Source organism: Lissotriton vulgaris, chromosome 1_1 (genome assembly GCF_964263255.1).
Source record: "Lissotriton vulgaris chromosome 1_1, aLisVul1.2, whole genome shotgun sequence".
In the NCBI taxonomy this organism is placed as follows: domain Eukaryota; kingdom Metazoa; phylum Chordata; class Amphibia; order Caudata; family Salamandridae; genus Lissotriton; species Lissotriton vulgaris.
This window is the reverse complement of record NC_141685.1, coordinates 170771008-170787882: the sequence shown is the minus strand read 5'-3', so window position 1 is coordinate 170787882 and position 16875 is coordinate 170771008.

Here is a 16875-nt window from a genome sequence, read left to right as displayed (position 1 = left end):
GACACAACGCTCACTGACAATTATAGTCTCTCAGTCCCCCCTCAGCAGTCCTTCTCATGCAGTTGGTCTGCTATGATACCAGCATCTCACTGGGATCCCAGACACAGAGCCCACTGACCCTTATAGTCTCTCAATCACCCCTCAGCAGCCATTCTCATGCAGACGGTCTGCTATGATACCAGCATCTCACTGGGATCCCAGACACAGAGGCAACTGACCCTTATAGTCTCTCAGTCCCCTCTCAGCAGCCCTTCTCATGCAGACGGTCTGCTATGATACCAGCATCTCACTGGGATCCCAGACACAGAGCTCACTGACCCTTATAGTCTCTCAGTCACCTCTCAGCAGCCCTTCTCATGCAGTTGGTCTGCTATGATACCAGCATCTCACTGGGATCCCAGACACAGAGCTCACTGACCCTTATAGTCTCTCAGTCACCTCTCAGCAGCCCTTCTCATGCAGTTGGTCTGCTATGATACCAGCATCTCACTGGGATCCCAGACACAGAGCCCACTGACCCTTATAGTCTCTCAGTCACCCCTCGGCAGCCCTTCTCATGCAGACGGTCTGCTACGATACCAGCATCTCACTGGGATCCCAGACACAGAGCTCACTGACCCTTATAGTCTCTCAGTCACCTCTCAGCAGCCCTTCTCATGCAGACGGTCTGCTATGATACCAGCATCTCACTGGGATCCCAGACACAGAGCCCACTGACCCTTATAGTCTCTCAGTCCCCTCTCAGCAGCCCTTCTCATGCAGACGGTCTGCTACGATACCAGCATCTCACTGGGATCCCAGACACAGAGCTCACTGACCCTTATAGTCTCTCAGTCACCTCTCAGCAGCCCTTCTCATGCAGTTGGTCTGCTACGATACCAGCATCTCACTGGGATCCCAGACACAGAGCTCACTGACCCTTATAGTCTCTCAGTCGCCTCTCAGCAGCCCTTCTCATGCAGACGGTCTGCTACGATACCAGCATCTCACTGGGATCCCAGACACAGAGCTCACTGACCCTTATAGTCTCTCAGTCCCCTCTCAGCAGCCCTTCTCATGCAGACGGTCTGCTACGATACCAGCATCTCACTGGGATCCCAGACACAGAGCCCACTGACCCTTATAGTCTCTCAGTCCCCTCTCAGCAGCCCTTCTCATGCAGACGGTCTGCTACGATACCAGCATCTCACTGGGATCCCGAACACAGAGCTCACTGACCCTTATAGTCTCTCAGTCCCCCCTCAGTATCCCCTTCTCATGCAGACGGTCTGCTACGATACCAGCATACCACTGAGATCGCAGACACAGAGGTCACTGACCTTTATAGTCTCTCAATCACCCCTCAGCAGCCATTCTCATGCAGACGGTCTGCTATGATACCAGCATCTCACTGGGATCCCAGACACAGAGCTCACTGACCCTTATAGTCTCTCAGTCCCTTCTCAGCAGCCCTTCTCATGCAGACGGTCTGCTACGATACCAGCATCTCACTGGGATCCCAGACACAACGCTCACTGACAATTATAGTCTCTCAGTCCCCCCTCAGCAGCCCTTCTCATGCAGTTGGTCTGCTATGATACCAGCATCTCACTGGGATCCCAGACACAGAGCCCACTGACCCTTATAGTCTCTCAGTCACCCCTCGGCAGCCCTTCTCATGCAGACGGTCTGCTACGATACCAGCATCCCACTGAGATCGCAGACACAGAGGTCACTGACCCTTATAGTCTCTCAATCACCCCTCAGCAGCCGTTCTCATGCAGACGGTCTGCTACGATACCAGCATCTCACTGGGATCCCAGACACAGAGCTTACTGACCCTTATAGTCTCTCAGTCACCTCTCAGCATCCCTTCTCATGCAGTTGGTCTGCTATGATACCAGCATCTCACTGGGATCCCAGACACAGAGCTCACTGACCCTTATAGTCTCTCAGTCACCTCTCAGCAGCCCTTCTCATGCAGTTGGTCTGCTATGATACCAGCATCTCACTGGGATCCCAGGCACAGAGCCCACTGACCCTTATAGTCTCTCAGTCACCCCTCGGCAGCCCTTCTCATGCAGACGGTCTGCTACGATACCAGCATCCCACTGAGATCGCAGACACAGAGGTCACTGACCTTTATAGTCTCTCAATCACCCCTCAGCAGCCCTTCTCATGCAGACGGTCTGCTACGATACCAGCATCTCACTGGGATCCCAGACACAGAGCTCACTGACCCTTATAGTCTCTCAGTCCCCTCTCAGCAGCCCTTCTCATGCAGACGGTCTGCTATGATACCAGCATCTCACTGGGATCCCAGACACAGAGCCCACTGACCCTTATAGTCTCTCAATCAACCCTCAGCAGCCATTCTCATGCAGACAGTCTGCTATGATACCAGCATCTCACTGGGATCCCAGACACAGAGCCCACTGACCCTTATAGTCTCTCAGTCCCCTCTCAGCAGCCCTTCTCATGCAGACGGTCTGCTATGATACCAGCATCTCACTGGGATCCCAGACACAGAGCTCACTGACCCTTATAGTCTCTCAGTCACCTCTCAGCAGCCCTTCTCATGCAGTTGGTCTGCTATGATACCAGCATCTCACTGGGATCCCAGACACAGAGCCCACTGACCCTTATAGTCTCTCAGTCCCCTCTCAGCAGCCCTTCTCATGCAGATGGTCTGCTACGATACCAGCATCTCACTGGGATCCCAGACACTGACCCTTATAGTCTCTCAGTCCCCTCTCAGCAGCCCTTCTCATGCAGACGGTCTGCTACGATACCAGCATCTCACTGGGATCCCAGACACAGAGCTCACTGACCCTTATAGTCTCTCAGTCCCCTCTCAGCAGCCCTTCTCATGCAGACGGTCTGCTACGATACCAGCATCTCACTGGGATCCCAGACACAGAGCCCACTGACCCTTATAGTCTTTCAGTCCCCTCTCAGCAGCCCTTCTCATGCAGACGGTCTGCTACGATACCAGCATCTCACTGGGATCCCAGACACAGAGCTCACTGACCCTTATAGTCTCTCAGTCACCTCTCAGCAGCCCTTCTCATGCAGACGGTCTGCTACAATACCAGCATCTCACTGGGATCCCAGACACAGAGCTCACTGACCCTTATAGTCTCTCAGTCACCTCTCAGCAGCCCTTCTCATGCAGACGGTCTGCTACGATACCAGCATCTCACTGGGATCCCAGACACAGAGCTCACTGACCCTTATAGTCTCTCAGTCACCTCTCAGCAGCCCTTCTCATGCAGTTGGTCTGCTACGATACCAGCATCTCACTGGGATCCCAGACACAGAGCTCACTGACCCTTATAGTCTCTCAGTCACCTCTCAGCAGCCCTTCTCATGCAGACGGTCTGCTACGATACCAGCATCTCACTGGGATCCCAGACACAGAGCTCAATGACCCTTATAGTCTCTCAGTCCCCTCTCAGCAGCCCTTCTCATGCAGACGGTCTGCTACGATACCAGCATCTCACTGGGATCCCAGACACAGAGCTCACTGACCCTTATAGTCTCTCAGTCACCTCTCAGCAGCCCTTCTCATGCAGACGGTCGGCTATGATTCCAGTATCTCACTGAGATCCCAGACACAGAGCCCACTGACTCTTATAGCCCCCCATTCACCCCTGGAATCCCTTTCATACTCTCAACCTACATATCAGTGTCTCACTGAGCCTCCAGACATGTTACTCCCTGAACAGACATGCGCTTCACTACTGTCACTGCACAAAGCAGAATTCCATAACTTGTAGCCCAGGGGGCTACTTTCTGAGTGCCAAAGGAAGAGTAGGGTCAAGGCTGATACTCACTTATGCTCTTGGTTCAAAAGCTCTCTGGTGAATGTCATCTGGTTATGGATCTCAAGGGAGTAAACCGATTCATATATCATCAATAATTTAAAAATGGTGATTTTACAACGTGTTCTTCCCCTCATCTGCCCTGACATGTTTCTGGTTTCTATAAACCCGATGGATTTCTATATTTATTTATCTATGCCCCCGTCCTCTCAGGAGACTTTGCGATTCTCTGCACTGGGCACCAGTCTCAGTTCTGTGTTCTTCCTTTGTCCCCCTCGTTGCCTCCTCCAGTCTTCACAGAGCACGTGGCTCCTTTGGTTGGTACCTGCATGCCTCTGGGTTGTTGACACCTCTCTATCTTGATGAACGGCTCTTTATGCCTCTTCTTCTTCGCAGGGTCTGCAGCTCTCAAGATGGTGCCGGGGTCTGGAGTCTCATGGGTTTTCTTCAATGCAAGAAAGTCTTCTCTAACACCCTCCACAAACTGCAGCTCACAGGGGCTGATTCAACTCTGAGCTGGGGAGGGTTTTCTTGCTTCTCGCTGAGCAGCAGACACTCAGGCTGCGTCTCCAGCAGCGCTCAGGAGGCCCCGGCTCAGGAGTTGGTGAGGGTACAAGGACACATGGCGACTCCCCTGTATCTGGAGCATTGGTCTCATCTACGCTTTTTCCATCTGGTGAACTATCTTCTGGTGAGATGGAATTGAATGTCAGAGGACTGCGACTGGTTCCAGTTTCTCCAGTGATTGTTCAGAAGTCACAGTGGTGTTTAATCCCTACCAATCTGGCAGTCTGAGGGCCTCTATCTCCCCTTCTACCTGTGACCATCACCACAGATCCGAGCAGACTGGGTGTTGGGGGGTCTATCATGGGGAATCTAACGTGCCGAGGACTTTGGATCGTATTGGAGGCGAATAATTCTTCGAACTGGCTCAAGCCGGCGGCTGTTCTCAGAGCCCTTTTGTCCTTTGCACCTCTGACTGTCAAGAAAGCGGTCCTGATAAGAATGGACAACCCCGTCACAAGGTCTTACATCGATTACCTTGGGGGTACCCTGTTCCTTTGTTCGCAGCGTAGATCGGGATACGGCAGAGGTGAACCATCTCACCCTGATAATGATTAGTCTTCCAGGGAGGGAGAATGCATGCCGATCGCTTGAGCCAGATTTTTCTCTCTTCTCTATCCCAGGCCCTATCACCTCAGACATTTCAGGAGACAGTGGTTCACTTTAGATCCCCATGACAAGACTCTCTGCTGGATGCAGCTCTGCCTCTGTTTTGATCCCTTCATTCATGTCAGGAGGCTGGAGGTGGAAGCTATTAGTTTCAGATCACTCTGGACTCTCCTCTATGCCTTCCTTCCCTTTTCACTCATCACCTAACTTCTATTAAAGATCTGAGGGGAGGGGGTGGAGGTCCTTCTGGTGGACCCATACTACAATACACAACCTTGGTTCCTGTTGAAACAAATGGTTCAGTCTCCTTGGATTTTCAGATTGCCCCATTTTCTCCGACGTCTACCGGAATTGACAGATTCCTCCTGTTAGACCCGCGATCCCTGGTTGGCTGAGATAGGTACCTTAGGCCAAACAGGGACCCTCGTTTCAATGTCAGAGAAAGGAAGGACACAGTCTGAGATAGCCCCCGCTCACCCCATTGGTAGCTTGGCATGAGCTGCCAGGCTTACCTTCAAATGCAAAAACAACAATTGATGGACAGAATGCAGAACAATGTCATACATTCACCCCAGTACAGTGATCTGGGCCTAAATCCATCGTTTTTTTGCACTCCACACCACCCCTGGTCAGACATGGCCATATGCAAATCAGCCTTGACCCTGTGCCTCATGGGAACAGTTCAGCCCGAACTGCCAAGTCATGTCTTACCTGGACCAGAATCAAGCATCCAAGGACCGGTTTCTGGCTATCAGCCTTCATCAGCCTGGATAGCTTGACTCCAGTGGTGTGGAGAGCATAGGACTCACGTCTGAGCATACCCATCCCACTTGGGGTGACAAATGCAAAAACAACAATTGATGGCCAGAACGCAGAACAATGTCATACATTCACCCCAGTACAGAGATCTGGGCCTAAATCCATTGTTTTTTTGCACTCCACACCACCCCAGGTCAGACATGGCCATATGCAAATCAGCCTTGACCCTGTGCCTCATGGGAACAGTTCAGCCCGAACTGCCAAGTCATGTCTTTCCTTTTGTACCACTTTGTTCGCCATAAATTGGCAGGGTATGCTCAGACGTGAGTCCCTTGCTCACTTTGCCACTGGATTCAAGCAAGCCGGGCTGAAGACGGCTGAAATGCCAGAAACCGGTCCTCGGAAGCTTGTTTCCGGTCTAGGGAAGGCATGGGTTGGCAGTTCGGGCTGGACTGTTTCCATGAGGCACAGGGTCAGACTGATTTGCATATGGCCATGTCTGAACTGGGGTGGCAGAGTGGGCTAAAGAACGGTGATGGATTAAACCCAGATCTGTTGACTGGGTGTGAGTGTTTGATTGGTTAAGATGCTCCGTCCATCACCACCCCCTTTTGTACCAGGCTTATCTTCAAGGCACCACGCTCACAGCAACCCTATGATGGCACCACAAATGGACTCCACACGAGTTTTATCAAAACAAGTATAAGTTTATGTAAAAAGATATACGATAAGGCCGCACAATATAAATCCAACATATCAGTAAGTGTAATATTTTGCCTGGCTTAACACAGCAATCAGGTACTTGGCAATGTAAAAATAATGCAATACGTACCACAGCAATCAGGTATTTTGCAATGTAGAAATAATGCAATGCATAATGCAGCAATCAGGTACTTTGTAATTTAAAAATAATGCAATGCGTAACGCAACAACCAAGTGCTGTGCAGATAGAAATAATGCAATGCGTAGCACAACAATCAGGTACTTTGCAATGTAGACATAATGCAATGCGTAACACAGCAATCAGATACTTTGCAATGTAGAAGTAATGCAATGCGTAATGCAGCAATCAGATACTTTGCAATGTAGAAATAATGCAATGCTTATCGCAGCAAACAGGTACTTTGTAATGTAGAAATATTGCAATGCGTAACGCAGCAATCAGATACTTTGCAATGTAGAAATAATGCAATGCGTATCACAGCAAACAGGTACTTTGTAATGTAGAAATAATGCAATGCGTAACGCAGCAATCAGATACTTTGCAATGTAGAAATAATGCAATGCGTATCACAGCAAACAGGTACTTTGTAATGTAGAAATAATTCAATGCGTAACGCAGCAATCAGATACTTTGCAATGTACAAATAATACAATGCGTATCACAGCAAACAGGTACTTTGTAATGTAGAAATAATACAATGCGTAACGCAGCAATCAGATACTTTGCAATGTAGAAATAATGCAATGCATATCGCAGCAAACAGGTACTTTGTAATGTAGGAATAATGCAATGCGTAATGCCACAATCAGGTGCTTTGTAATGTAGAAATAATGCAATGCGTAATGCAACAATCAGGTACTTTGCAATGTAGAAATAATGCAATTCATAATGCAACAATCAGGTACTTTGCAATGTAGAAATAATGAAATGCGTAACGCAGCAATCAGGTACTTGGCAATGTAAAAATAATACAATGCGTATCGCAGCAAACAGGTACTTGGCAATGTAGAAATAAAGCAATGCGTAATGCAATAGCCAGGTAGGTCGTTATGCAGCAATGATGCAATATGTCATAGGAAAATCAGGTAGTCAGTTGCACAAGAAATACAGTACTGATTAATACACTGTACTTGACATTTATGGCATGAAGGTATTGAGTTCGGCCCTTTATGATGCCGAACTATGGGGGTTTGAAAACCTAAAGCATCTGACCATGGTGGAGAACGCGTTTTTACGCAAAATTACTAGTGTTCCGCAAAGCACCCCTCTGAGACAACTCTTATTAGATCTTGGCAGGAAATCAGTGGAAGACTTGGCCAAACTTCGCCCTTTACTATATTGGCGTAGAGTATGGTGTACAGAGGAACTCTCACATTATACCCAGGGTCTTTCGGATATTATTAAAATTGACTCCTTTCATAAAATCAAATGGTTAAAGCAGATTAGATCCTTGCTAGTGAAGTTGGGCTTGACAGAACTATGGGATAATCCCTTAAATGCAGACTTCTGAGGAAATATAAATTTTATGGTCAAGAAATGTTCCCTAACGTGTACCCCACCGTCTCCATGTACCAGCTTAAAGTGCATGTAACTTCCCTCCTGTGCCAGCTATGAAGACGCAAATACATTTGCGTCCAACGTTAACATGTCCTCTTTCAGATCCACCCTGAATGGGTTGAATATTCTGTTCCTAAGTATGCTATGCCAACGTCTTTTTGTGGTGTACTTTACACGTTTTTCAGCTCTGGCGAAGTAGGCCCTGAATTCTGCCATCGAGCCTTTTCCTGCCTTCTGATTCTGAACGCCTCAGCCTGGGCTGCCTCTGTACCCGTGACCTCTGCCTTACTCCCTGTGCGGCTAACGGCGCTTGGCTCAGCCTGATGCCTGCCAACACTGTATTCAACCTTCGAATTATCTGTTCCGCTCCTCAAACATACATTCCTGCCTACTAGTTCAAGTAAACATCTTCCAGCTGCAGAGCAAAGGGCCCGGCCTCACTGTCTCCGTGCAAGTAATTCATAGCCTCTGTTACCATGGTAGGCCCATGCCCCCTCACATCTCATGCAGACACTTAGACGCTTATACACGCACTCACAGTCAGTATAGAATAGCCTCTGCCCAAGAGACCTTTTCCTCTAGATAATATGGTTCCCAAACATTAGATATCAGATATGATATAGGTACGAGTTTTTCTGACATGCCAGACTTCTGTCTCTTTCCGCTAGTGTAAATGTCAAGTCCCCCGCTCCCTCCAGTTCCACGTCAATCACGCGTCATGCAGCTGCGCGCGCATCCAGGCCTCAGATTTCTGCTGACATCGCCAAATTCTGCTAAAGTACCCACCTACTTGTGACACTTACATATGACGTTTCTAGCACACGCCTCTATGTTCACGCCTAGTTCACGCCTTCTAATTACGTATCACTACCACGTGTGTGCTCTTATCTTGTTTCTCTCAGCTGTTACGCCTACTGTATTGGTTTCTATTGTATGATTTAAGTATATAAGCTATGTATTGTCAATAAAATATGGCTCTATCCCTTCCTGCACCCCAGTGGTGGCAGGAACATGATATCCGATCTGGTACCATGACCATTCCTTTTTAAGGAATAAAACCCCTAAGAACTCTAACACCACGGACTCTGCCTCTTTCTTTCCGATTGAGTTATTTTTGTTAAGTACTTACCTGCATAGAAATTAGGACGGTAAATCAAATATTTACCACATTATTTTGGTGCCCGAACAGGGACCCCTCCCCCACCCCACGCGCAGGATGGTGCGTTGCAAGCTTTGCCCCCTGCCATCAGTCAAGACGGAACTACGCATACCCGCAGGATTTCCTGTTTCTCCCTCTGGCCCACGGAGGTGACGGAGACTGCGATCAGCACCCAGATGAGGCGGTGAGGAGTGCGGAGGATCCCGACCAGAGCCTAGCCGAAAGAAGCAAGGTCCGAGGTGTCAAGAGGCCCACCAGTTTCCGAAGTATCCACGTGTCGAGTCGAGTCCAGTCCAGTCCGGTCCAGTCCAGTCGAGTTTTCCGAGGCCTTCCGATTCCGTGCTTCCCGGTGAGTACCATTGCTGGGACGTATCTAGACGGGTGCATTATTATGTATCCGGTAAAGACGGGTTTGGGTACACAAACACGGTCTGCACTGTTTTAGACAGTGTATCTGTACTGTTTAGCAGTATATCAGTTATTCAAGTTCTTGCACTGTCTTCGACAGTGTATCTGTGCTGTTTAGCAGTACATCCAGTATCTAGGGTAGAGATATATGTTCAAAATGTTTTTCATGTGATTAATGTCGTGGTATGAGTGATTGTTTAATGTACATCATTGTGTTTTTGTGTAGTTAGTTGTGTGGTCAGAGTTAAGTAGCGAGGTTCGAGTATACAGTGTTTAAGTAAACAAGATGCCGTTTTTCAATAAGTTAAAGCAGATAGGAACTAGGAAAGGGATACTAGAGGAAGAAATTCCTATCCCCCCTAGGGACACTCCTGGAAATTTCATGTACCATAAGCATGGCATAGACGCCATATTGTATCTAGATTTATGGGCCGATTATACTAAGCACCTAGAAGAAAGACACAGATGGCCCGTTACAGGAACGTGGGATGCTGAGTGCATCCTGAAAGTAGAAGAAGCACTATGGAGAAAGAAAGCCAGACAATCACAGAAAGATGCCATAGAATTGTGGCGTAAAGAATCACATAAACGAGCCGAGAAAGAGCTCCGTAGAGAAGACAGACATAGAGAAGAGTCAGATAGAGCCCGAGAGAACGAATTAGTTAATGAAGGAATCCGAGTAAAAGCAGAACAAGTAGACCGCGCACGAAACAATCTTGTAAATGGCATGTATCTTGTGGCCGAGGGTTCGCCTGAAACCACTTCAGAAATACCGAAAAATCTGCCGCCACCATTGGTTCCAACTAAAGTAAAGCACAGGACTACTAAAGACATATTTCTGAATTCTTATCTAGACGATGTAGCACCCGCTTACACCAATTCACACGCCCCGCCTACTGACGGTGACGGGGACGGAGGTGGCAACCCGCCTCCAGACCATATCCCGACATTACCTCAACAAGGTTCCCCCGTCCGACTGCCTGTCGTTCCTCCACCTCCACCACTTCCCACACTTAAGGTTAAGATACCAAATCCGTTTTTGCCTGATCCTATTAAGAGACAAGTTCAAGTACACATACAGACTCCACAGAGGGATAATGCCCAAGCCTCCGCCTCAGGAGGTGCAACCGGGGGTTACCAGACCCCGCCAGCAACACACAGATTACACCTTAGAGACATGCAGAAGCACCCTACACTCCAGTCACCCCGTCTCGACATACTCAAAGAACAACTTCCAGTTTGCAGATACGATCCAGTACCCGGCAAAGACGATAGAATGTTGATAGCATCACTACGCTTGCGACAAGCTACAGATTACCTAGTGTTATTCTCAGGGATGACTGATCACCTAGATAGAATATAACATTTTGTCCAGACTGGGAAAAATCCTGAAAGTATTAAGGAGGCCCTGGCACATCAGAAAGTTGACACTCAAGCATATATATTACGTTTTTTCATAAATTGCTTAATAAGAGAACGAGACAGGCCTGAGACAGAACAGGATGAAATGGAAGCACTAAACAGGTGGGGTCAAAATATAGCCGAAGGAAAACATGATAAAGTGAATTGTATAGCTAGTATGTACAAGAAAATAAGAAAAGCAGTAATAGAAATACACGAAAAAGAAAAAGAGAATGCCTCCTCCGAAGAGGAGGAAGGATCTGAAGAACCAGAAATAACTACCGATACGATAGCGTATGTAGGTAAGGGAACTTACCTTAGGAAAGGCATTCGTCCAGAAAGCAAGAGAGTTTTTCTCTCTGGCATATCAAAACCGAATTCTCCTGAATATCTGTTTCAAGACACTGATAAAATGCTTCGAGAACGAATGGGGTACCATGTACTCAATTCTATGGATGAACAAGAACTAGCCCGGTCAGCAGTACTATGGGCTGACAATGCTAATATATACAATGATGACACAGTAGCGCAGACATTTCTGAACCTATCCCCAGACGAGCAGAAAATAGCAGGTATATATATGATTCAGCACCTCCTCACGTTATACAGAAATAAACATTCTGATCCAGGTCCCTTACACGATACATTAGAAGCACTACTCATGGATAGATGGAGAGGCCTAAGTACCAAGTTAATACAAATAATTCTAGAACAACGGCACAGATATAACACTTTCTTAGGCCCACGATATGTTCCCGCTCCGCCCCCAGAAAGAAAAATGTATCATATGGAACGTTTAGAAAGACAGAACCCTTTACGAGAAGTACATCCAGTTATGGGTACCGATAATACCTTGAAACGTGTGTATGTACACACACCTCTGACCAAGTTAGAACTATTGAAGATGAAGAAACTAGTACCCTGTCACGATAAAGACCCTGCAGGTTTTCACAGAGAACTTAAAGACATGTTACTGATGGGAGATTACACATATGCAGATATCATGAAAATGTTAAAGGTACTGCTGCCCACCGGCATCTACGAGAAACTCAAGGAAAGAGAATGGGAGGTGGGAGACAAAAAGATTATATGGACAGAAATAGAAGACGAGGAGAAACTTCGTACCCCAGGGCTAGGCCTTGGGGAGAAAGCTAAAGCATTACCAGGTTTGATAGTACAGGTTCTGCCAAGATTACTGACCACCAAAAAGGAAGACTGGGACGCAATCTCAGCCTGTAAACAGAAACACGATGAAGATACTAGTGACTTCTATTCAAGATTCGAGAAATGTTTCATTATTAATAGTGGCCTAAAACCAGGTAGCGAGTCGTACCCACATCTTTTTGTATCAAAGTTAGTCGAGAATTCCCTGACAGCAGTCAAAAACCGTGTATATAAAGATGAAAGTACATGGCAAGCAAATACGCCATCCCAGATGTTACAAATGTTACAATACCATCAGAACAGAATTAGAGAAGAACAGGATCACGAACAGAGACGTATGAAAGACACGAAAATGAAAATGTTAGTGGCCCAGTCGGTTCCAGCCGACGGCCAGAGAAAGGGTACGACCCAGACAGGTAATGCCGCAGCTCCCGTTAAAGGGACATGCAATTATTGCAAGCAGCCAGGTCACTACGTACATGAATGCCCAGTCCTGAAACACAATATAGCAACAGGTAAAACTAAAGAAAGACCGCATCCGCCTAGACAAGATCAGGGTCAGCAACAGGCTTCACAGAATTCACAACCTATGCATGCTCCACCACATACAGCACAGACAGCAGCGGTATCACAGTCACAGTCACAGCCCATAGCCGCAACGCAGCAAGTCTCACGGCAGATGTGCCAGTATGCCCAATCTGATTATCCCGATTATCAGCGATACACATGAAACAGCCTAGAGAGGGAGGTTGGCTTGCCTCTTATTGAGATTCCTGTAGATCAAGAGGGTCCTTACGTACACAGTCAAGTATTGGGAAAAGACAGAAAGTTTTTAATTGACACAGTGGCAAGCCGCACAACAATCAACAATAATAAAGACGCAGGGGCACCCCTCTCAGGCTCACAGAATGTTTCCCTTGGTTTTTCAGGACAGCCTATTATAAATGAGGTATCGAAACCAGTCCCCCTGGCTGTGGGTCCATTATCACGTGTTACAGACTTGTTACTTACGAAATTATGTCCAGAAAACCTGTTAGGTATCAAAACATTGAAGGCTCTAGGAGCTGTGATATGTTGTTCTCCGGAAGGAGTTAGACTCTTTTTGCGTGACTTTAAGGGTCACTATGTACTACGAGAGTTTGATGTCAGATTGAAAAATGTACCAAAGCACCTGTGGGCACAAGGCCCGACCGATGTAGGTTGCATGCACATCACACCATACCGTGTTACACTCAAACAAGGAGTTGTTTTACCAAGAATCAGACAATACAAGTTACCACCCGATGCTGTAGTGGCTTTACTGGAAATCATTGAAGAGCTCATTGCCCAAGGAGTGGTCGTAGAGACCGACTCCAATATCTGTAATTCCCCTATCATTCCGATTCTTAAACGTACTGATCCCAATGCACCGCCAGTATATCGGTTGGTGATTGATTTACGAGAACTGAATAAATGCATTGTTCCACAGTACCCTGTGGTTCCCGACATCTCTTCCCTATTGACTGCTATTGATTCAGAAGCAATGTTCTTTACTGTAATTGACCTCAAGAACGCCTTCTTCAGTGTGCCCATTGATCCAGAGAGCCAATACCTCTTCGCATTCAGTTTAAATGGACGAAGTTTCAAATTTTCACGCGCACCTCAAGGATTCACAGAAAGCCCCAGCATCTATAGTCAAGCACTGAAAAGACAACTTGATTGTATTCAAATGCCAGTTAACACCGCTTTACTGCAATACGTCGATGATCTGTTGATCACCGCACGAAGTGAACCCGAATGTGAACAAGCATCACTGACAGTTCTACATTTTCTGGCCGACAAGGGACACAAGGTGTCTCCTTCGAAGCTACAATTCTGTGTTCAGCAAGTTGTGTACTTGGGTCACTTGCTGTCCAAAGTGGGGAGACAGCTCACTCCTGACCGCATCCAGTTAATTTTAAATATGCCACAACCCCAGACACAAAAGGAAGTGCGGGCCTTTATAGGCCTCACCTCGTACTGCAGACAATGGATTCCCCAGTATGCATTTCTAGCTAAACCACTCATTCAGTTGTCAACACAGGAGGCAGCGACTTCGACTGCCCTTCCTTGGACTCAGGAACATACACAGGCCTTTGAGGAATTAAAGAAAGCTTTATGTCAAGCACCAGTTTTAGCAACACCATGTTACAGCAAACCCTTTACGCTTTTTGTTACAGAACGTGATGGTACAGCGTTGTCTGTCCTCACTCAAGATCAAGCAGGTTCACATAAGCCTTGCGCTTATTTTTCAAGTACATTGGATTCAGTAGCCCAGGCGCTCCCTGCGTGCTTAAAGTCAGTTGCAGCGACAGCCCTAGCAATCAGACAGAGCGATTCAATTGTCTTAGGACATCAATTAACAGTACAAGTTCCACATTCTGTAGAGGTTCTTCTAAACCGAACTCAGACTCAACACTTGACTATAGCACGACTGACAGGTTATGAACTGACACTATTCCAGCCACACATAGAAATCAGACGCTGTAACATCCTGAATCCCGCAACATTGTTACCTTCGATTATGACTAATTCAGCCCTGCATGATTGTATAGAGATCATTAATGCAGTAACAAAGCCCCGACGAGACTTAACTGATATTCCACTGACAAATCCAGACCTGACACTTTATGTGGATGGTTCATGTATGAGAACAAACACAGGAGAATTAGTGGCCGCCTATGCAGTGACCACTGAAACTGAAGTTAAAGAAACATATCGTATTGATACACTGTCCGCTCAAGCAGCAGAGCTCATCGCTCTGACCCGAGCCTGTATACTAGCCAAGAACAGAAATGTTAACATATACACAGATTCACGTTATGCTTTCGGAGTTGTACACGACTTCGGAGTGTTATGGCAAGAACGAGGTTTCCTGACCTCTCACGGTGCCAAGATCCAACACGGTCCCCTCATTCAAGCACTATTAGAGGCAATACATCTGCCTTCAGGCATATCCATCATGAAGTGCAAAGCACATACTAAAGTTACAGATTCCATTTCCCAGGGTAACGACCTGGCAGACCAAACAGCAAAACATACAGCATTGACTCACACCCAGACAACTGATATGACAAAGACAATAGTACCGACACATTGTATGACAGTTAGGGATCCCACACTAGATGTAATCGATATTCAGACACATGCTACTCCAGATGAAATCAAGAAATGGACTGAACTAGGAGGGATCCAGACAGATCAAGGTTGGATGACGAAGGGAAAATCTACATGGTTTCTCCCCGACTCTATGGTTCAAGTCATAATAAATACAGCACATAGTCCAGCACATCTAGGAGAAAAAGCTATGTTAGACAGCTTACAGAATCTCTGGTACAACAAACACTTACGAGCAGCAGCAAAACAGAAAGTGCGTACTTGCATGATCTGTTGTCAGTTCAATCCAGGTAAAAGCGTCCCTGTAGAGCAAGGTGGATTCCATCCTCCCGATCACCCTTTTGAAGTCCTCCAGATGGATTATATCCAGATGGACCGTTGTCGAGGATTTAAGTACGTCCTCGTAGTTGTTTGTGCACTTTCCCGTTGGACCGAAGCATATCCAGTCCCAGATTACACTGCTCCGACCACTGCCAGGCAGCTGGTTCGAGAATTCTTCCCACGGTACGGCTTGCCTCGTGTCGTGTACTCAGATAACGGACAGCCATTCTCATCCGAGCTCATGAAACAGGTTTCCCTTCTGCTGGGATATCAGTGGAAATTCCACTGCGTCCGACATCCCGAAGCCGCTGGCCTTGTAGAGAGGCATAACCAGACACTGAAAACACGCCTTGCAAAAATCTGTAAAGAGAAAGGGGTCGACTGGATAGTCGCCCTGCCAGTTGCACTGTTCTATATGAGAATGGTCCCCCATTCGAGATCAGGACTATCCCCGTATGAAGTGGTCTTTGGCAGACCACCGAATATGTGGGGGACGCCCATGCCTAAGAAAATAACTGATGTTGATTGTAACATGCTGACAGATTACCTTGCCTCCTTGATGTCTGCACTCCAATCATGTCGTTCACAGGTTGCTGCAGCCTTTCCCGACAACACTGATGTAAAGCCACACGATGTCCGTCCCGGGGATACAGTCTTAATTCGTAACTTCGACAGGAAAAGCCCGCTGGAGCCCCGCTGGAAGGAGCCGAAGATCGTCCTTCTTACCACGAGGACCGCAATCAAAGTGGAAGGCCGAAAGGGGTGGATCCACACCAGTCATATTAAAAAATGTAATGAACTGTTGCCAGAAACTGACTCGTCCACCCCCTCCAAGGACTGCCTCGATACTAAAGACTTCAAAGTTCCAAAAAGAGAGAAAACTCCCCAAGAGAAGTATCGAACAAAACTTCGATCTAGCAAGTCAGACAGTTTAATTGTTTAAGTCCTCCCCTAGGTGAATCGGTTAAATAGTTTCTGACATGTATCCCCTAGATTGAGATAGAGAGAGAGAGAGACAACTCAAGAAACATGCATATTGTAAATCACTCCGTAGTCACTGTATAGTGACATTATTGATTATGTTTTTTCTAAGTCTTCTGATTATTGTTGCCAGTATATTGCTTCCCATATATTACCCTATCTTCAAACGTGAACAATCTGCTTACAATGTCACTGCCGAACATTCTTTTAGCGAGTTACCCCCCCATGAACTATCTTATAGACTTGCGCTGCGCAACAACACCTTCATTAGTATGTTACATCACTCCCAT